This window comes from Elgaria multicarinata, chromosome 3 (assembly GCF_023053635.1).
Source record: "Elgaria multicarinata webbii isolate HBS135686 ecotype San Diego chromosome 3, rElgMul1.1.pri, whole genome shotgun sequence".
NCBI classification, from domain to species: domain Eukaryota; kingdom Metazoa; phylum Chordata; class Lepidosauria; order Squamata; family Anguidae; genus Elgaria; species Elgaria multicarinata.
The window spans coordinates 70,340,497-70,363,368 of record NC_086173.1 but is presented as its reverse complement, the minus strand read 5'-3'; the positions used below and the strand labels follow the sequence as shown (position 1 = coordinate 70,363,368).

The 22,872-nt window shown below is 40.2% G+C and overlaps 1 protein-coding gene across 1 annotated transcript in view; it reads left to right on the top strand.

Annotated features, from left to right (window-relative positions):
- SLIT3 (slit guidance ligand 3) overlaps nucleotides 1-22,872 on the top strand; it is a 538,785-nt gene that overhangs the window by 92,078 nt on the left and 423,835 nt on the right. The window lies entirely within an intron of this gene.

Genomic DNA, 22,872 nt, shown 5'->3' with positions numbered 1-22,872 from the left:
TTGCTAGCTCATGGAGTGAGAAAGAGTCCAAGTTCTGTTCTCCATATGCACTTCATCTTCTCTCAAGAGAGCTTTCAGAAACTACCTACAAAAATTGAAGTCCCTCATGTGTGTACCATATGTTTAAATTATGTGAGCTGTGTCTGAACTAGAATGAAACTACAACCAATTTTCTTCACTTCTTGAAAAATTGACGTTGGCTGAAAGGAAGGATTTAGGAAAAATGGCTCATAATATGAAAATAATGAAAACCATTCCATGTAAATGAGTTGTCCCAGGAAGTGATGATGACTGGCAGGCAGTGTAGATCCATACAGTCTCACAAGCCAATATTAGGATATGTGGGGGGGGGATCTGTGTGTACCGCAAGTATGGACTCAACTCGGCTGGGTGTAAGGTCAAGAAAAAAAGGAGCAGCCAGGATCTCTTCTCGATCCTCCCAGAGTGCAGGACACTGAATAATGGACTCAAGTTAAAGGAAGCCAGATTTCAGCTGGACATCTGGAAAAACGTCCTGACTGTTAGAGCAGTACGACAATGGAATCAGTTACCTAGGGAGGTTGTGGGCTCTCCCACACTAGAGGCCTTCAAGAGGCAGCTGGACAAGCATCTGTCGGGGATGCTTTAGGGTGGATTCCTGCATTGAGCAGGGGGTTGGACTCGATGGCCTTGTAGGCCCCTTCCAACTCTGCTATTCTATGATTCTATGAAATTTTTTTACTATTGATCTCCTGTTTTAAAGACAGGACTCAACTTTATATGCTTTGAAGATATATATTAAAAAATATAGATATTATATTTATATTTGTTCTTGACTGACCTCTTATAAGGAGAGCAGTACCCCCATTTCACCCCATTAGAGCAAACGGTCATGAAATGAGGCATATATTTATTTTTATAAACTGAAGATGCACACGTGTGCATCAGCAAAGTAAAGGATAAAAGGTCCTGCACAGTTTCAGATTTGTGTGTGCGCGTGGGAGGGGGAATGGTTTGAGGGGGGATTTTAAAAAATATTCCTAAAATCAAGGAATGAAGGGATCAGATTCAAACTTGGCATGGCTAAATCCCTATTTAAGAGGTCTCACGGTGCCAAGTTTCATCTCTTTACCTTTAAAAATGACAGAGCTGTAAGCATTTTGGTTTCTCATAAGTTACAATAGGTCAGTTATCTGAAAATGAACGGTTTTCTGACAGGGTGTGGGAACAGAACTGCTCTGGAAATCTGAGTGGAGAATCGCCTCATTGGAGCGCTGCTCCAATTTTAGGAATGGAGCAGACCTGCTCTGCACACCTCTATAAAGTATTTAAATTGGAAAAACACTGTTAAGAATAATTCCCATTTTATTTAAACCTGTGAACTCACTTATCTGCAGCAGCAACAACAAAAATACCAACAACAACTTGACTCTGTTTTTCAGATAGTTGTGCCCAGAAGCATTTGTTTCAGGAAGTTTATTTTAACTGATTTCCCAGTCTTTAAGTTGCACACATTCAGTTTTATGAGAACTGCTTTATCAGCATAATTTTTCTAGATAGGACAGTTCTAGTGGAGACCTGTTTTATTTAATTTTGTACCCTGATTCTACATAAACATCAGCTTCTCAAATCACTTCTCCACCAGATGATCCCACTTGTTCCTTAACACTTCATTATGTTACTAGCGTTGCATACTCTTATCCTTAGAAATTCATAAGTATGGTGTCGTCCATTCTGAACTCATATTATGTTTTGACCTTGTCTAGGCACATTTGATGGATAGTGGATACAGCTGTATGCAGTAAACTGTCTCTAGAAAGATTTATCAAAGTTTACTGCTCTCTCCATAAAAGCAAGTCTTGATGGATAATGCACTATGGTGGTTTCTCGTTTATTTAGCTCTTTTTAAGTGCAAAGTACTTTACAATCTTTATCTTATTTGCCCTTAAAATCACCCCTAAGTTGCTGCTATTCCCATTTTAAAATTTGGGAGTTGACCCTGAGAGAACGTGACTACCTGAGACCACCCACTATGTCTGTGCTTTAGATGAATTAAAACCCAATTCACCTTGGTCTAACTCCAGTTCTTTACCAAATAGAGCATCATGGTTCTGAATTAATTGAGGCTATAGTCTTATGCCAACTTACCTAGGAGTAAGCCTTTCTGGGACTTGTATAGGATTGTTAGCTGCATCATTGGTTTGTTGTACCAATATTTTTCAATATTATTCTGGGTGAAGCTGGTAAAGTTGGAATACTGTGTATTGCTCTGGTTGTGTTTCAAACAGGATATTGTAGAGCTGGAAAAGTTGTAGGAAAGGGACCCCAAACTCATCAGGGTTCTAGAGCTGCTCCCCTATGAGGAAAGGTTACAATGTTGGGGGGGGGGGGGTTAGTTCAGAAAAAAGATCATGAAGAGAGGACATGATAGAGGTGTTTAAAAATTATGAATAGTGGGGAGAAAGTAGATAGGGAGACACTTTTCTGCCTCTCTCAAAGTACTAGAACCCCAGGTCATCCGAAGAAACTGAGTGGTGGGAGATTCAGGACAGATAAAAGGAAATACTTCTTCAAACAGCGCATAGTAATACTATGGTGTTTGTTACCACATAATGTACTGACAGCTGCCAACTTGGATGGGTTTAAAAGGGGATTTGACAAATTCGTGGAGGATAAAGCTATCTGGAGCTACTAGTCGTGATGGCTATACCCAGCATGACTCTGACTACCAATGCTAAAACAGATAGCATTATTGTGGTCATCTCCTGCTTCCGGGGTTCCCATGGGCATCTGGTTGGCTCCTTTAGGAAGAGGATGCTGGAATGGGTAGGGCTTTGGTTTGATCCAACAGCGCTCTTCTTATGTTCAAGTTATGGCTTTGTTTGCACAATAGTGAAATCCTCATTAAATAGGACTTCCCATGGCATTCCACCTGATGTCTGGATGGCTACTGCATGGAACATTGTCTACTTCCCTGAACTATTTTTTTCTGTTAGGAAGGGACCTCATTTTAAGCACAGGCTATGGGTGTTTAGTCACATGTAGTTATTCTGCTGCTCTTTGTGATTCCAAACTGATACTTCAAAGAGCAGCAAAATATTCTAGGAGGATGAGGAGAAACAGGAAGGAGTAGCGTCTCCTTTTTCCACCAAAGAATCCCACATGTAAATGCACCCGTAGTGTTGTTTAATTCTCACTGCGGTAGTTTTACAAAGGCTGTGGAAGATTTTTTCCCCAATCTGGCATCAAGAAAGCAAGGAGTTAGGTTGAAACCTCAGTTAGAAATACCTAGTGGGAAAGAGGAATAAGAAGCACTGATAAATTAAATTGAGAAAGGACATATGATATTGCAAGGATCTTTGTATGAGTCTCCATAGTTTATTCCAGGACTGTGAGTAGCCACTCACTATCTGAGTAGGATAGTGGCTTCAGTGCCACCTAGTTGCTGAAGAGTTCTTCGCACAGTGTTTTCCACCTTGTTTCTAGTGACAAAAGTTAAGGGATCCTAGCTTGGCACGAACACTGTGATTTTAAGGGGCTAGCTGCAATATTTTGTATTCCATGTACCTCGCCTCAATCGAGGGGGAGAGGCAGGTTGTTGTTGTTGTTGTTGTTATTATTATTATTCATTTCTTTGTCTGACCTGGGAAAGAGAATTTCTGCTGCTATGGGAGTAGAAGCCTGTTGAATGAGAACATTCCCTTTGGGGAAGGAGAAGACCAGAGATTGCGGGGCAGAGCCCAAGCAGGCCCAGTCCAAACCTGCAGCAACAACACCCCCCCCCCACATCACTCTGGAGACTAGAGGCCAAACTCATTTACTTTGACATATATTCTGGAGCCTGCATATCTTAACAACACTGGCCCCCACTGCCACTGGGATCACAGTGCCCCTTATAATTATGGTGCTATTCCTTTCCTCCTCCTGCTAGTCCACTAATGTACCTTGTTAGCTTTTCATCCATTGCACAGGAAATGCCATTCAGAACTCAGAGATATAGTTCTTGGCAGAGCATATCAGATCAGGTGGCACAGTTTTCTGTTTTGCTTCTGCTTCTGATTAGCTTCAGCAAATATCACAAGACCTTAGGAGATGTGGGCATACCATATTGATCTTGATAGGCTGGAGTGCTGGGCTGAAAACAACAGAATGAAATTTAATAGGGATAAATGCCAAGTTCTACATCTAGGAAATAGAAATCAAATGCACAGTTACAAGATGAGAGATACTTGGCTCAGCAATACTACAAACAAGAAGGATCTTGGAGTTGCTGTAGATCACAAGCTGAATATGAGCCAACAGTGCGATATGGCTGCAAGAAAGGCAAATGCTATTTTGGGCTGCATTAATAGAAGTATAGCTTCCAAATTGCGTAAGGTACTGGTTCCTCTCTATTCGGCCCTGGTTAGGCCTCATCTAGAGTATTGCATCCAGTTCTGTGCTCCACAATTCAAGAAGGACGCAGACAAGCTGTAGCGTGTTCAGAGGAGGGCAACCAGGATGATCAGGGGTCTGGAAACAAAGCCCTATGAAGAAAGACTGAAAGAACTGGGCATGTTTAGCCTGGAGAAGAGAAGATTGAGGGGAGACATGATAGCACTCTTCAAATACTTAAAAGGTTGTCGCACAGAGGACGGCCAGGATCTCTTCCTCCCAGCCCTTTATCCCTGCAGGATACAGAATAAAGGGCTGAAGTTACAGGAAGTCAGATTCCAGCTGGACATCAGGAAAAACTTCCTGACTGTTAGAGCAGTATGACAATGGAATCAGTTGCCTGGTGAGGTTGTGGCCTCTCCCACACTAGAGGCCTTCAAGAGGCAGCTGGACAACCATCTGTCAGGTATGCTTTAGGGTGGATTCCTGCATTAAGCAGGTGGTTGGACTCGATGGCCTTATAGGCCCCTTCCAACTCTACTATTCTATGATTCTGGGGAATAAGTGTGCATAAACATCCTCAAATGAGATATACAATTTAGGCTCAATGTTTTCATCATGGTAATAGGTTTACAGCCCAAGCCAGAGCCCCTATCCCCAGTCCTAGTAAAGTTTATCTGTTTTCCCCACCCTCTACCATGGCCATATAGCCTCTATCATTAAATGTTTGGAGAAATAACTGTCTTGAACTTGGTCTAAAGAATATTAAGTAACACCTTTTATATTTTCCATTTATGGCAAAATTATTACCCATCCAATATATATATATATATGTATATGTATAGCTATAGATATAGTTCATACAGTACAAGTGAGAGCTGCAACAAAGGCAGGGGCCATAGCTAGATGGGGCGAAATCCCAGGGTGATCCATAGGATCATTCCTTTAGGCCCGTTTTTTCTGCAGCCTCAGGCTGAGCCCGAGACCGCGGAACATGTGGCAAGGAGTTGGGACCTGCGCACGGCGGTGGGAGTGGGGGAGGGGGAGCGGGGTAAGAAATTAATTCTTTTGTAAAAAATACTTACCTTCTGCGCACGAGCGCTCCAGTCTTTTTTTAAAAAATGGCGGGTGTGACGTCTTCTCCTTCCGAGGCCGTCGCACACTGCATGTAAACAGAGGGGGGATCTCACGATGAAAACATTGCAAGGTCTTCACCCCTCCGTCACGCAATAACAGGTAGGTCTAGCTAAGGCAAGGATCTACACTACTGCTTTATAACGATATTGACAACTATTCAAGCCCAGGGGCTCACCTATACCAATCAGATATTCCACTATGAAAGTGATATGAAAGCGGTATATAAAAAGCAGGAGCCACACTACTGCTTTATAGTGGTATTGAAGTGCACTGACAACTGTTGGGGCCCATTGACACATACCATATACTGCTTTCATACCACTTTCATAGTGTTATATCCTGCTTGGTGTAGATGTGTCATGGGCCCCAACAGTTGTCAGTGCACTTTATTACCACTATAAAGCAGTAGTGTAGATCCTGCAGTGCACTTCAATACCGCTATAAAGCAGTAGTGTGGGTCCTGCCTTTTATATACCACTTTCATATCTCTTTCATAGTGGAATATCCTGCTTGGTGTAGATGAGCCCCAGGACACGTTTTCAATGTGTCATATCCTGCTTGGTGTAGAACTGTCCAAAGTGTTGTAGTATGGAATACTCTTATTCTGCTCTCCAGCCACTTCATTCCATTGTTCCTGAGCTCTGGTTTTCCATGTTTTCCCCTTCTCCACCCTGAACAGTCAGCCAGCATACTGTGCCCATTCAGTAAGTCCTCACTGGGCTGCTTTGGGATTGCTGTTTTGCTCCTTAGGGTTTTTTCCCCTCTAAAGATTTTTTTTGGTGGGTACTTCTGTAAACTCCAGGGTTCCTCCAAAATGCTGATACATCCCTCTTGTGTATGGATGGTGTTATTTTGGCTACATGAGGAATGGCACTTGTAGAATTGAATTTCTATTAATATATACAAGTGAGAAATGTTGCAGTGTGGGTGTGCTCCGGTTTATTTTCCTGTCAGTCAATGCCATCTTCCACAATTATCCATTCTCCCCGTCCATTTGGTTTTGCCGCAACAATCATGCATGCATACACTTCATTAGATTGTTCTCCCACCCACCCACCCACTCTGCTAGCTTTGGGTCTTTCTTTTAATGTTTTTTGTTCTTCTGCAAGTCTTGGGGCTCCTCTTCATTCACTGTTGCTGCTCTTTTGGCTACATAAGCATTGGCACTCATGCTGAATATCAGAAAAGGAGGGAATAATGATAAAATGCAGTGTGTAGTATCTACATGCCACTATATTTTCTATCATGTTATACTGGCGGCAAACTGGCTTTGTATATTCAGGAGTTTTCAGCTGGACATTGACTGTTTCACAGCCTTTGTGGAAAGCTAGGATGCTGCATTCTGAAGTTGTTGATGCTTCTGTGAATAGCACTAGCCATGTAATTTTAAAAGATGTTAGCATTTTAATTATTTGTAACATTTGTTTTGTTACACGGTAAATTATTTTTCACTTTGATAAAATTGGACAGTTGAGTTCTTCTGTTAATGGAATATATAATATGCTTGAATACTGGTTTGCCCTTTGTAATACGTCCTCAAAAAGATGTTTGTTTATTTTTAATGAGGAAAAAGGGATTAAAATAATTAATGCTACATTGCTGCACACAAACTTAGTTTCCATTTGGAACCAACAAAAAGGAGGTTGAGGCTAGGCTTCCATTTGATAAGCTTTTGTGAAAATACAGTGAAATGGGCATTCATCTGGGCTGGCTCACAAATAAATGCTTAATATAATATTTTATAGCCCTGTTCAGGAGTTCACAGCAACACACAAGGGCTAAAACGGGCAGGGATGTGCGCACATTACAATCAAGTGATGATGTGCATTTCTGAATGAACTATTTCAGACGACCACTTCAGAAAGAACTTCAGTTTTACTGTTATCACCTTAAATCCACCTTCCCCAACATGATGCCCTTTAGACAACTCATTCATTTCTAACCAGAACATCCAATAGTCCAACGCATCTGGAGGGCACCAGACTGGGGGAGACTGCCTTAAATACTCAATACTAATTCACATTAAATACTAATTTCCAAGTCTAATTCATATTCAGCTGCCAGTCATCAAAAAGGTAATCAAGTCATGTGCATGCATGTGTGAACCAGCCCCAAGGCTCATACCAGATAGGATTATTAACATGGCTCAAACCGGAATTTGGACATGTCAATCTTGTTATATTATGGCCAGACTTCATGTATTGCTCAGTCAATTGTGCATCATCTTTTTGTTTCTTTCTTCTTCATCTTTCTTCTAAAATAAAATACAGGCACAAAGCCTGCAATGTGTAGAAGAAGAACAGGAGCTCCTTAGTTAACCCTTTCCCTTTCTGGGTCTTCCCTACAAAAACAAAACTAAACTCACATACCTCCTGCTGTCCCCTTACAGCAGCCTTTACCTCCACTGTTTGCTCTCTTCTGACTTTCTACTGAAGAATGTTTGTAATGCAATTTATAGCAAATGTATAAAGTAAGATAAATGTTATTAGAAATTACAATATATTTGGTTACATTACTAACTGAAAATTTCCCCCATGAAAATTTTGACCATTCTCATTCAAATTGATAGAAAAGAAATTGCTTTTGAAAAGAAATTCAAAGAAGATGGGATTTCGGAGAAATTCTCATGGGTTTCGTTCAGGGTTCTTGTTCATACCTTAATTATGAGAGGGCTGAGGAGTGTGTGTGAGTGTCCTGTCTTTCATTTGCACAAATTATCTCTCCAACATTATGAATTTATTCCTCCCACAGGGTGTTTTTTTCAGATCAGGAAATATAGGCAGCCTGGGAGACTGTAGAGCAATGATGTGTAACAGAAAGAAAAATATAGACAGTACTCTCAGACATCTCACAGTGATTAGTTAAGGTCAAAAACACCACCAACACACATTCAAAATAAATTCTGAACTGCCCTGAAAATGAGGCAGAAAAATGGAAACCCATTTCATGGGGTGGGGGAAATTTTCAGGAAATTCCTGAGATTTTTCTTTTCTTGCGCCCTAGAAATAAAAGGACACCTTTCAGAATTTTCTCCATATTTTCTTCACCACTATTTTTGTGTGATGGCTGCATTTCCTCCCCTCAACATTCTGGAGTGATGCTAGGTATATGGGGCATTGTGGAGGATGCAAAATAGGAACAAGGATGCCAACATACTGCTGCCACTGCTGGCAGTGCAAACCAAAAACCCCTAGGAAAAAAGGAAGAAGCTGCTCTATGACCCTTGCCAATGGTGATGCCTACCTGTGAGAAATGGTTGGAGAATTTCTCCTCCCCCCCCGGAAAAATTTGAATAAAATTATCCCCCCAATTTCTCTACCCACAAATACAGTGGAGAATTTTGAGAGACCACTTGTGCACAGCTCTAGTTACAAAGATACATGCATGGCAAGACATCAGAAACTGACTAGCTGAATATAAATCTGCCAGTCAAGTGTAATTTCCGAAAGGCATGTGAGTTGTTATGTTAGAATGCAATTCTGTACCGCTATATCCTCAGCTAAGAGTATAGCAGAAGCTTGGCTATACTAATGGAACACCACCATAAGAAATATGATAGTGGACTGCCCCAGCTGTGCCTAGGGACGCTAGGTGTGTGTCTGTCAATTTCATGCAGTTTTTATATTTTCTGTGTTGTGTTTTCTGGGCTGATCATTTATAAGACATGGTGGCTTTTCCACCTGTGTATCCTGCCCCACTCCCTGGCAACAAAATTAGAATATAGGATTACTTTCAGTTATGCTCTTCTGACACAGCCTCCTTTTTGTCTTCTCATCCAAGCTGGTTAGGATAACCCAAATCCTCTTATACTCAGAAACCATGAGAACATCCTCAAGTAGTAAACCTTAATTGTTCAGTCAACAAGCATGGGAAAGGCAAAAGACTATTTCAGGCTAGCTCAGTCTATAATTTCTAAGGTTCAGCTGCTGCTCTAAGCATTTGCTTGCTTTGATGCATAACTAGACATTTCCTTTAAATATAGCATGAGGTTTTAAGTTCTGGCACTTTCTTATCTCTGTACATCTCATGTTAACATCCTTGTCCTGGTAGCATTAGTCTCTCATGCCTGTGGACTGACAAAGTATAGTCTGCTGTCCTTAAATAATATAAAATACTAAGCAAATTCTGAATTTTAATATTGTTTCCTTATTAATTTTTGTAAGTGAAACTAAGATAGAAATAACACTTCTGAATTAGGGTCCGCCCTTCTGATTGAACAAGCAGAGATCTGCGAAATTTTGCAGAGAGAGTTTTTGTCTTGTTTTCATACACACGTCATTTTTGTTCACACATCCATGTAGTATTCAGCTCACTCACATACCTTGACCCTTACAAAGAACGTGTTCTCTCCCACCCTGTCTTTGCTGTAAATATCAAGCATGTTCTCTTACTTGTGAGAAGTGAAGACAGATTTTCTGGAATTTCCAGCAAGGCTGCAAGGAGGGGGTGAGGTTTAGATTACTTCTCTCCACAAAGACCATTGGAGACTTCATACACTAGGGAGGGGGGAATGAAGGTCCTTGCTCATTTTCTCACCCAACCTTGCACTTGTGAGCAACTTTCTTCACATTTTCGTCTACACGTCATTACTTCCAGTCCTCGTTGTTAGTGTATGAAGCAAAATTTTCAGCCCCACCCTCACCCCCTGAATGCCATTTTCTTATCCAAATCTGTTCTTCAGCAAACCTCTAGGACCGAAGCTTTGTATCAAGCCCTGAATGAGGTCTTCAGTTCAAGCACTTTGTATATATAGTAGAGGAAGTACTTAAACCTATTATCATATTGGCAGCTGGCACAGATGTACATTAGAAATTCTGACTAATAACTTCTTGTACCCATCTTTCCCACGTGAATGAACTCATCTTCTCATATACTCAGGGCCTTCTTGGTGGCTGCTCTCAGGTTAGGGAACTTCCTGAGGCTCGGTTGGCTCCTTCTCTGCTGCCCTTTCACTGGCAGGCAAAGACATTTCTGTTCAAGCAGGCCTTCCGCATATAAGCTGGTCTGTTGGTTGGGTGCTGGATTTCCCCCCTGTGATTTCTGTGTTTTATATGCATTTTTAGTATAGTGTTTCTGTTTTTAACCAAATTTTTATCTACTTGTTTGTTTTTTAAAGTTCCTATGATTGTTAGCCACCTTGAATGCCATTTTCTTGGTGGAAAGGCAGGGTACAAATAAAATAAATAAAAAATAAACCTTAAAATTGTTTTCCAATGGCTTCTGAGCAGTTTTAAGTTAAACATATTCACTTGACTAAACAAACACAGCAATTGGTTATTAATAAATCTTTAACAATAATTTAACAACAATTTATTCTCCACAATTTATTTACATACTTATTAATAATACTTAGATACTGCTTAATATAGAAACATCTCTAAGCAATTATAAACATTAATAGATGATGGTGTAATTAATGTATTGGTACCTTCACCCAAAGCACTTCGGAGAGTTCGAACTGTGGTTCTTAAGCTTCTATCGAATTCTTCCTGAATTACTTGAAGTACCTAGTGATGTTAAATTTGTAATTCTGTTGACATTGGCTTGGATCCTATAGCTGCAATGTTATACACAGTTATTTATTTCATTTCCGTATCTCCCAATAACAGAAGTTCTCTGTCAGTACACAAAAATTACCTGGGAGTAAACCTAATTGAATTCAATGGGACCTACTTCTGAGTAGATATTATAGGATAATAAGTTGCTGCTTTGTTCATGTAAGCAGGAGGAGGAGATTCTGCCAACACAGAAGAAGAGCCCTGCTAAATCAGACCAAACACCCAACTACTTCAAGATTCTGTTCATCTAATAGCTGACCAGCTGCCTGTGGGAAACCCAAAAGTAGGCCATGAATACAGGACTACTCATGTTCCCCCGTGACTGGTGTACAGAGGCATGTTGCCTCTGATACTGGAGGTAGCATATAGCCATCATGACTAGTAGCCCTTGATAGCTTTATCCTTCATTAATTTGTCTTATCCCTTTAAAACCATCCCGATTGGTGGTCACTCATTACTATATATTCTGATAGCAACTTCCATAGTTTAATTCACCTCTCTGTTTGCTTTTCCCAGCATCATATCCCACATCATTCCCAAGGGTTCCCAACCTCCAAGAACAGATTTGGAAAGGCAGCAGAAAGCTGCAGAAGGAAAGGGAAAATGTTCTTCTTTGTGCAACACGTATATGGTCTCTGCACCTATATAGAGCCCTATTTGGTAGCCTTGTATAACAGAGGGATTTTTTGGTGCAAATCCCCTATAGAAGGCTGCTGATAGGGCTCCACATGATGCAGTGTCCATATCTGTGAATGCAAAGATTACTAATAGAATTACAGTTACAGGAAAGCAATTTGTTTTCTGTGGATATATTCTATCCATAGAAGGAATGTTAAGATCCAATCTTTTGAGTTTAAACAAATGAAAAAAAATGAGTTTTGAAAATGTGTGGCAAAGAATTCATAGTTAATCACATTCATATGTCAATAAAGTAATACATGACAGATATTAATCATAATTATCTTGTTAGTATTATCTTGCTTGTATCTTGTTATTACAAACATCTATCCAAGAAACTACATGTTTTATAGACTACTGATTAATTTTCAATGAAAACTCCGTATGTTTTCAGTTAGTTTTGCAATGAAAACTTTGTTAAGTTTTTATAGAAAGATGCAGTAAATTAAAGCTTACCTGAGGTGGCAGATTTTACAAGGCCACAGAAGGACTTAACAAAAAGTAGAACTTTAGCCAATTAATGTGATTGATACTTTTTTGGCAATGGGAAATAATTTGAGCTGCAGCTATATCTAATTTTCAAGGGTAGATGAGAACACAGTGTGAGAGCTAGCTGTTATCTATTATAATGGTGTTCATACTTCTACCTTCCTATAATTAAAGTAATGTTTGAAGTGAGTCTCTTGAATCTGACCTTTGGGTTCCAGGGGCCACCTGAAATGTGTTGATCTCCCTAGGAGTCACATATGTTAGCTTCAGTATATATATATATATATATATATATATATATATATATATATATATATATTGTCTTGGGGTGAAGTACTTGACCTTTTGTAAGCACCACAATTAATGTAATGTATGAACTGGTTCTTGGTTAAGGCACAAACAATGCTGTGGATTGAACGGTACCAGAAATTATTTGCTATCTGCTATTACTCTTTAGGCAATTTGGATACACATGCTCATTCAAATGCAGATGGGGATTGCTTTTTGCAAGGCTCTCTGTTGTGTTTTTCTTGCTCATGGTGACTTTATCATGCCTATGTTAAGCTTGTCATAGTCTCTCTTTTTAATGAAATTGGAGACAGTATGTGTGAGGATAACAGCTGCTGTAATACTATTAGAAGGGAAATACTGGAGAAAAAGATTTTTGTGGCCTGGTCACACTTTACCCATTAAGGCTATAAATTCAAATGATTCTGCCAAACCATGAACACAGCCATGGATTCGAGTGGTCCTTCCTCTCCTATAGGGAGTGCTTGAATACAGCCAAATACAATACAAATACCCCCCTTTCATTTAAACTTCAGTGCTTTTGTGTTTGTGCTATAACTTTTGCCGTTTGCTTTTATTTCCAGTGTTGATTGGACTGACTTTTATAAAAGTAGTAGTCAGTATGTCAATTTTCTCCCTTTTGCAGAAGTGTTGTTAGAGAAGTGAAACTAGTTAATCTATTGAAATAGTAACAGATAATTTTATATAGCATTTTTAATTTGTCAGGTACCAAATTAATTTAGTAATGTTTATGGACTTTGTCTTCACAACATTCACGTGAGGTAAGCTATTATTATTCCTATTTCACTGATTGGAAACTAATGCAAAGGATCTTGTAGCAAAAGTGAGACTTGAACCAGGCCATCTAGATCCTAATGTAACTTTAGCTACTTAGGTATTCTAGGTTTCTAATATTGACACAAAAATGGGCTAAGCTAGTTGTATGTGTCTGCCTAACAATTATTTTCTTCATAGAGTAAATGCTTCCTTAAAAAAAAGTCTAGTTCTATATTCCAGAGAATGAAGATACCAACTTGTGAGACCAAATGGAAAGATGAATCTAGCAAGAGACTTGAACTCTTTCAAGGGGCTTGTTCACTGTGTTCATGACGGAGATGATATAATGACATTATTCAAGGCAACCATATGGTTTCTGTGCAGTGTTGACATAATTTATTATTTGTTAGTAAGGATCATGGTTAACCTCTATGGAGATTTTTGCATTTAACCACTGCTTTGTGGTATATGCATACTGCTGAATTCATCATTTTTCCTCCACTTAGGGGCTGTAACTGTAGTATATACCATGGGGTATCTGAACTCAGGTGGCAAAGTAGTCAAGTGTAATTATTTCTAGAAGAATGCAAACAAGAACATATGGCTGGAACAGAGGCCAACTTTCTTACTTATAAGGGTAATTTAAGACAGGTTGAAGGAGCCGTTAACTGTCGAGATTGTTTACTATTCCCTGATAAAGACTAGATGAGTATTCTGGTTGTTTTTTTTAAAGACTACATTAGCCACCTGTAGCTTTAATAGCCTTGACACAGCAAGAATTTAAAGGAAGACATGAACAATAACTTAACACTATCATGCTGAAAAGGTTGGTAACAGCTTAAATTTATTTACTAGTATAAGTTTAAACTCTCCTCCAATGCACAGTAGATTGTTGAGGGGAGAGGAGGAGCTTAGAAAGATATTTATTACTTTGAAACCTGCATCATTCGTCATTGGGCCACAGAACAAGGGACATGAGCTTTTCAAATGGTAAAAACATGCAGGAGAAGCAGAGTGTTTAGGCAGGTTCATACACTTGGCATCTCTGCCTACCACAATCTTATATCTGACATAGAGTTAGTCATCCATTCCTGGTCTTCTTCTTTCATTTATTCCTTACATTTACATCCTAGCTTTCCTCCTAGGAGTGCAGGATGACATACATAGTTCTAACACTCTCCTCTTTTTTAAAAAAATCCTTGCAAAACAACCCTCTGAAAGAGGTTTGCTGAGAGATAGTGACTGGGTTCACATGATCACCGCAGCCACTCTAGCTTGTTTAGAGTGGCTGCGGTGATGGGCACTTGCCATGTTGTACGTCATGTGAACCCAGTGATAGTGGCCTATGCAAAGGTTAAAACAGCCCATAGCTTATTGTTTAACCCTCACTTAAGTCACCCTTGCCAATTCACACAACATGGCAGCTTCACACTGGGGTCTGAATATTCAAAATGGCTGCTGGCACACACTGGAATCCACAATGGCTTGAATAAGCCACAATGAGCTATGGCAGTTGTATGAAGCAGCCCATGAGTGGCCCAAGGCTAAGTAAGGTTTTCAACTTGAGTTTCCTTCATCTATCCAATATTCTAACCACTACACAAAGCTGACTCTGTTTCTTAACTGTAGTCATTATTGGCAAGGTTTTTTAAGTGTCAGCAACTTACAATGTTGCTTTGCAGTATTGTAGTTCTGCCTGTAAGGGAGTAAAATGCTGGACTCTGATGTCTTCTTGTCTAAAACCATACATATTGTGCTATATATGGATGTTTTCTGCCTCTTGAAAGGTTTAAATTAAGGATGGCGAAAAATCTGCTCCAGCCAGAATTTGGGCTTGAGGTCTGGGTACCAGTAGGAACAGAATGATTTGCATGTGTTTGTATACAGTTAGACTGCCATCCATTGTGCCAAGTGCGAACTAGAATGCCTTGGGAATGCCCCGATTATGGATTCAACAGTCCACTCTAATGTTTGTGGGAGGTCAAATCCAGTGGGTCTAAAATCCATAGGATCATGTATCCCTAGCTTAAAAGGCTTCATGGCTAAGGGTCCAATAAATATGGGGTGCCTAAACTTCAGCACAGCTTAGGGCTGGAGTAGCACAAAAAACCAAAATGTTTTTTTAATCCATTGGCTTCTAGTTTACTGTAATGTAAGAGAACTTCAGGACTGGCTGCACATCACTTTGCAATGCCAGAGAAGTCAGATCTAGGAAAGTTGTTGTCTGGGGAAACCAGTCAATCTCTATGAAGCTAATTGTAAATGGTCACAGTTTTTAACTTTTGATTGGGTCCTGTATAAAAAAAGTCTGCCAAATAACATATTTAACTGATAGCTTGGATATAAAAAATAGCATGATTATTATTTAAGTCAGTTCTATGTCCAATACACCACCTCCTAAGTTAATTCATTAGGTTTCTTGGCTGCAGTATAGATCGTTTGGGAATTGTGTGCAGGGGGTGGGAATGGGGAAACCTTTAGTAAGTCTGGACTTTTTCTTAGAATTGAGTGGCTTTTCTTTCTAATACTATACAGTCAAATGTGTTGCGAGCTTCAGGCTTCATTTTAAAATAAAAAGTTGCCAATTTTAAGTGTAGATGTTACCTTGCCAAGCATATGGTCCCAACTCCATGTTTGCCAAGATGACGAAAATGCAGGCACAGAAGGGCACTTGCAGGGGAGGATTGGTGGGTGGGATTAATCCCTCCTGTGTTCTTCAGTCTTCCTGCACATCTCCCTCCCAACCTAAGGCTGGCTTCCCCCAGTCAGGTTTACTTCCACTTTTTGAGCTCAGCTGGGGGCAAAAATTACCTTATTAGACCCCTGGCCCCCATGACATCTGTTCTACAGCAACCCCATGCTCTGGTCACTGCATTATTACTTACGTCAGTGGTTCCCAAAGTGGGCAGCACCACCCCCTTGGGGTGGGTGGGATTGCATAGAGGGCGTTAAGAGGCAAGGGGGCGGCAGGGGGGCGGTTGAAGTGGTCTTTTCTGTACCAGGAGTTTTGGTTACAGAAGGAAATTTCTAATTGCTATCCTGCACTATGGAGAGTGGTTCAGAAGCTCATGGTTGCATTTCCAACATCATATTTGGTGGAATGTGGTTTTAGTGTGGTCTGCCTACTTCTCTCCAACCAAAGAAATCTACTCCAGATTACTAAACGTGGTGATTTAAGACTCATGTTAAGTGACTTTAAACCAGACATTAGGAAACTGGTATCACTTCATCAAGCCCATCCATCACATTAAGAATTTACAGAATAGTGAGGTACTCTACCCTAGTTACTAAATGTGATATCTAATATTCTTGCTAAATGACTATCAGACTTTGAAAAGATGATATCACTGGATCAAGTTCATCAGTTATGTTTAATTGAATAAACTAAAAAATGTAATTGGATTTTGAATATTCAATTAATTGTTACTGTTTTGAATTTTATTGTTATTATCTTCCTTAGTGGGTCGTTGAAAACCACTATTCTGAATAATGATTTTTTGTAGTGTAGTATAGGGGGCACTGGGCATGAGTTTGTGGAACCAAGGGGGCGGTTATCTGAAAAAGTTTGGGAACCACTGGTTTACGTCATAACTTCTAGCTCTACGCTGAACTAAGAAATGTTATAGGCGTTAAAAACTGATATATTACGTAGTAGTGGTTATAGAACACTCTCTCACTCTTTGGGCCTGTTCAGACAACACGCTAACCCATGGTTAGACCACTAACCCTCTTGCAGCAAATAGTTAGTGAGTGTGTTTAAAATGTGATTATGTAGCCATCATGATTAGGAACGGTTCACACGACACATTAAGCTATAATGCTTAGCTCAAAATGCTTAATCAGTGTGGTTTAGCATGTAATCTGAACACGGTGTGTGTATGGGTGTGCATATGTGTGTGCAAGAAAGAACACTATAAATATCCTGTATTTGTAGTAGTAATATATATCTTTGTCTTTGCTATTTCACAAAACCGACTAGATACAGGAACAAAATCACTGTCCCATTTCTCATTCCTTCCAGGTGGTGGGTGTATTGGCTCCTTCTGCCTTTCAACTCCACTCCACCTCATGGCCCTTACCCACTGTTAGCACATTCAAGCAGTGTTAATGCAGCATGGCCAATGACTTTTAAAAAGATTGTTCCTGGGTCTTCATGCTTTGGGCTTGTCACCAAAGGCATAATTTAATGGTAGCTGATGTATATTATCCAGATTATCTGTCTGAAATATGCATGGAGGCGAAGTGTGGCCATTTATCATACATGAGAGTTAAGTACTAATCCAGATCAGGAACAAATCCAAAAGTCTATCTGGCTGTCCAGCTTCTCTTCAAGCTGCTGTGGAATGAAGAAAGAATTTGGGAGGGGGAGGAGGGGGTTTCAAACTATTAAATCATTTACTTAGAACTTAAAACTGTGTGCTTTAGTACACTGTAAAAACATTAGAGGTGCCAAAGGAATTTATGACAGCTGGATTAGATAAGTAGGGCTGACACAAAGTAAAATTTATCTATTTCCATAGTGTCTGAAATAGTCACACAATTTTGTGGCTGGAAAAACCTATTTCTTATAATGTTTATGTATATTCACATTTAGTTTACTAATCCCTAAACCTTCTAGGTGGCGAGCAGGTGCAGATTACCCTAGAACATTTCTGCAAATAATTTGTTCAACTCTGTGGACCACAAAGGAAAAGTGTTAGCATGAATAAGATGAGCTGCCTAGTTTGCATAGCGTTTGCGTATAATTTATGTAATCTGCATAAGACCTGTCAGTTACCTGCAAGCATCTGAGGTGAATGTGATCCATAGCTTCCAACTACCACCAAATATTGAAACTCATGGTTCCATTCTTCAAAATGATGAGATGGGCTCGAAAATAGAAATCTTGGGCGGGGGGGGTGGGGGTGGAGCAGCAAAGTGGCAGGAGCTGGGCTTGTACAGTTGGATACCAACGCCTGGCCCCTATTGTTGTAAAATTCTTCCATTCTAGTGAAAGAATCATTGTTTATTTTGGGCTTTTTTGGCAGGGTGGGGGAGAATTTTGAAAAATTTTCTTGCTGAAGTAGAGGGTAGGGGTTCCATTTACCTTTCAAGCGTAGGAGGTGGCCAATGGGTATTTTTGTGTCTTCTTCTTCTTCTTCTTCTTCTTCTTCTTCTTCTTCTTCTTCTTCTTCTTCTTCTTCTTCTTCTTATTATTATTATTATTATTATCCCACCTTTTTTCCTCCATGGAACCCAAGGCAGCATACATAATCCTCCTCTCTATTTTATCCTCAGAACAACAGCCCTGTGAGGTAGGTTGCGCTGGGGGTCTTTGACTGGCCCAAAGTCAGCCAGTGGGTTTCCGTGGCCAAGTGGGGACTAGAACCCGGATCTCCCAATTCCCAGTCCAACACTTTAGCCACTACACCACACTGGCTCTCATGTTTATTTTATCCTCCCGCCACTACCATCTCAGTGTCACAGAGCTCTTAGCAGAGAGGCTAAAAGCTTCCTGGAATGCCCAGGGAACTACATGACGTGGCACAGTCTCCTGAGCATTCAGGAGCTGCTGCCCAGCTGAAAGCCTCTAGGCAAAGAACCCCATGCTACTATGAGCAGGGAAAGCCCTATTGTTGCAGAATGGGAACAGCAAGATAATTAATGGACTCACTATTTGACCACGCAGTGAAATAAATTGGCCTCCATCTTAATATGGGATCTCCCCTTCCTTTTACATTAAAGTGGGTTTCTTACAAGGTTTTGTTGGCCACACAGAAATGCCTTGAAGGTTGCATATGGCACATTACCGGTAGTTCATATCACTTTCTGAAGTCTTCAGATTTGACAAAGTATTCCTTGGAAGCATAAAGAATCAGTTTTTCTTTCTTACTCTCTTTCTTTCCAATATAAAGAATGTATTTATATGAAGAAAGTTAGGAAAGCACATAAAAGACCAGCAGATGTTTAAAAGAATTAATAGGCTTTGTCAAGAGAGAAGATCTTTTTCCAGAGAGCTTCGTTATGGCAATTGTATAATCGCTGGCCTGATCTGGACAGCATGAATCTGAAAAATGAAATGATGATTTGAAGGATTGGGAGTGTGCTGTGAATCATACATTCCCTCCTCATCTTTTACATGCAAATCCTCAACCTCCTTTCTTTCCTGGTTTCTTCTAGCCACAGTTTGCTGCGAGTCAAGTAAATTATTGTTAGTGCCTGATTTCCTCCAAACCATGATTTGATACTATAGTTTGAAGTGAGTTTGAAACCATGATTTGGAGGCAGTCATGGCCAGTGCTAACCATAGGTTGCCTGATATAGAAGTCACAGCAAAACAGTGATGGGGAGAATTTCATTTGTTCCTCATTTATAAGCAAACCAAACTGATTTGTATTTTCTGGCCTAACATACAGATTGGAACACTGTCGTCCTTCAAATTGCACCCTTCTCCAAATTAGGCAATGCAGTTCTCAGCTCAGACATTGGGCACAAAAATGCACAGACTAGGGAACATTCTGTACAAAAATGCATTTATTAGGAATGTTGTGCACAAGAATGTATATATTAGGGAAAGTTGTGTCCATAAGTAAATGCATTTTTTTGGTAATTTTTTTTAAAACCATTGCAGATTGATGTGGAAATTGGAACAGACTTTCAGTTAAATACATGCCAATTTGACATGGGTCGGATATAGACTGATTCATCCATCCCTAAGGCAAAATATGATTAAACCAGGAAAGGGATGAGGTAATCATACATGAGAGTGGTGAAGAGAGGGAGAAGGGGAGAGAGAGTTTGCAAACCCAAAGCACACTTTGGACTTCAACTTCCATTAGCCCCTGCTGATGGTTAGGAATGCTGGGAGTTGTAGTCATAGAATCATAGAATAGCAGAGTTGGAAGGGGCCTACAAGGCCATCGAGTCCAACTCCCTACTCAGTGCAGGAATCCAAAACATCTGGAGAGCACCAGCGGAAGGCTTCTTTCAACCATGGTTTGGAAGATTGGAATGTGATGCCTAACTAGGATATTAGCAAATCAAATATGATTTTCTTAAATATACTTGATATATTTGGTGCAGAAGCATAGAAGTTAATAATGATTGTGTTCTGGTACATGGTACTTCCAACTTGCCAAAAAAAAATGTGGTAAAACAGCAATTCTTCAGTCTGAATGGAATCTTTTGAAACTAGTGGCACTGATGGTTTCTGAACTAGAAAAGACTAAATAAGCAAAAGATCTTGGGCTCAAGGTGAGCAGCTCAATGAAAGGTCAGCTCAGTGGCTACATTCTCACATAATGCTAAGCCAGGATTTGGGTGAATGCAGCCTGTTTGTTCTTCCTTTTATGCAAGCTAGTAAGCTAACCAGGAGGAGGGAAAGCTTGTTGTGACTTCCAAACTGGTGGTCATGGTTTGTTTCTCCCTAACAAGCCAGGTTTGTAAGCCAGCAATAGTCTCCACATTGTGCCTGGCCTGCAATCCTGGCTTGTTTGGAACAAAAAACAGGATGGTTTTTAACTATCCTAAATAATTGTGTTTTATCTGCAAACTTACTTACCTCATTTCTCACCCTTCACACCAGATCATTTATGAAACTCCAGATCACTTGATTTTGCTGATTGTATAAACTCACCATTAGAATGTAATATATGTATATTTGTTTGCAGTTTTTGAGCTAAAAACTGCATCACAGAATTTGGAGTAGTGCGAACTCTGAAGGATAACTCTGTTCCTTAAAAATGTAGACCAAACATAATTCGCCAGCATCCCTAGCTGCCCTTGATGCTTGTTCACCCATTAGCCAACGGGCAGAACATCTTTTATATTAGCTGAATTGTAAATTTTCACTCTATGCGTGTGTACGCAGTTTGAATATTTCAGACATTAGCCAATTGTTTCATCTGGCCTGGTATGATTAAAATTTCTCCTTGAAGGGGAGTTAATTGGAATGGTGGAGAAAAGGACATAAGAACATAACAGATTCCACCCATAGGCATCAGTTAGGATGTCTGATTCACTGGGTTGTTGGCCTCCCTCCCTGTTTGTAACTGGATAAGTGAAGAAATCTGTTCCTCTTCAAAGCAATCTGCCCAACCTAGATGGAGTCCCCAGATGTTTTCCGTGCAGTTGATGCAGACCAGGTGTACCTTACACATGAGTCACATCCTCACTGACCCATAATAAAGCCAATCCATACCACTATCATTCACCTAAGTAGGATGCAACTCCCCTCCCCTATGTACCTCCAGTATTATTATTAGTATTTTATATTGCACCATCAGAGTGCCTAGCATCTTACAGGATTACTTAGGCAAACATAGACACCTGGTATCAAAGGTACAATCTAAAATATACAATAGAGAGCAACAGAGGGAGGAAGACAGAAGACTAGGTAGGGGAGAATGTAGGCAAATACAGTTACAGGATCAAACAAGATGGATGCTTCTGATCTGAGCTCTCTTCCCATACTCATTTAATGACAGATCCCAGATCTCAGTGTGAACCTAAATGCCCAGATAGAGTGCCAGAAGCACTAAGATCATTTCAGACAAGTCCAATCCATAGAAGATTACTTTGCTCCCCAAGTAGGACACGCTTCTAACCAGAAAGCAACTAGGTCCAAAATTATGGCTTCACCAATATGGAAGACTGTTATCAGAGCTATCCTGGAATGCTGTCCAGAAACAAAGTGGAAGACATTCTGCTGCTCATAAAAGACTGTCCGAGAGGTCTTTAGGGCAGAAATAACTGCATGATTCCCTGATTAAAGCACAGCTTACTTAATTTGCAGAGCGAGTGTCAGGAACTGAGCAGGGACTGCATACAATGTGGCCACTGCCCTGCAGAATGAAATGTTAAAGGACAAGGAGCTCTAAAATAAAATAATTGATTGAGGCGAAGATTGAAGTTTGTGGCGTTCGATGCCTGCTTTGCTCTTATCGGAGGAAACACAGAGGTAATTAGCACACTGATGCTAGCAAGATGTAGAACTACTGTTACTTATGAGTGCTACTTCCATACGTGACTTATATCCTTCTTGAATTGCATGTATGGGATTAGGAGGGGATGTCCCTCTTGACACAGGTGTTGGTGATTTTAAGCATGTAGCTGTTAGCAGATCCTAAACATGGGATTTGAAGGATGTCAGGAGGATATGTCAATCTGTGGATTACCTCTTGCCAAATGACGGACCTGCAGGAACAGCAGCCATACTAGCAAGAAGGTCTCTTAACAATAGTAAACCTGCTCTCCCTAGGGCCTTCTCTCCTCTCCTACCCCCACACCCACTCAATAAATGGTTAAACTGGGAAACTCTTTTCTTGCTGCTCTGTGTACTGATTATCAACAGGGTTCATTTTGCTTTGCATCATGTTCACCTCACCTCTTCCTCTTCCCAGTTTGAAACTGTGAGCATCATCAGTTGGGGGGATTTTCACGTTTCCCTACCATCACTATGGCCTCCTACTGCTGTCCCACGATAGTGACGTTCTCTTTACACTGGTAGAGAAAGAGGAAGCAGCAATGACCATGTGGCCCATTCATTGGGTGTTTTTATTGCACTGCTTTTCCTGCACACAGCCGGAAATGGTGGCAAGTTTCGTGTTGTTGT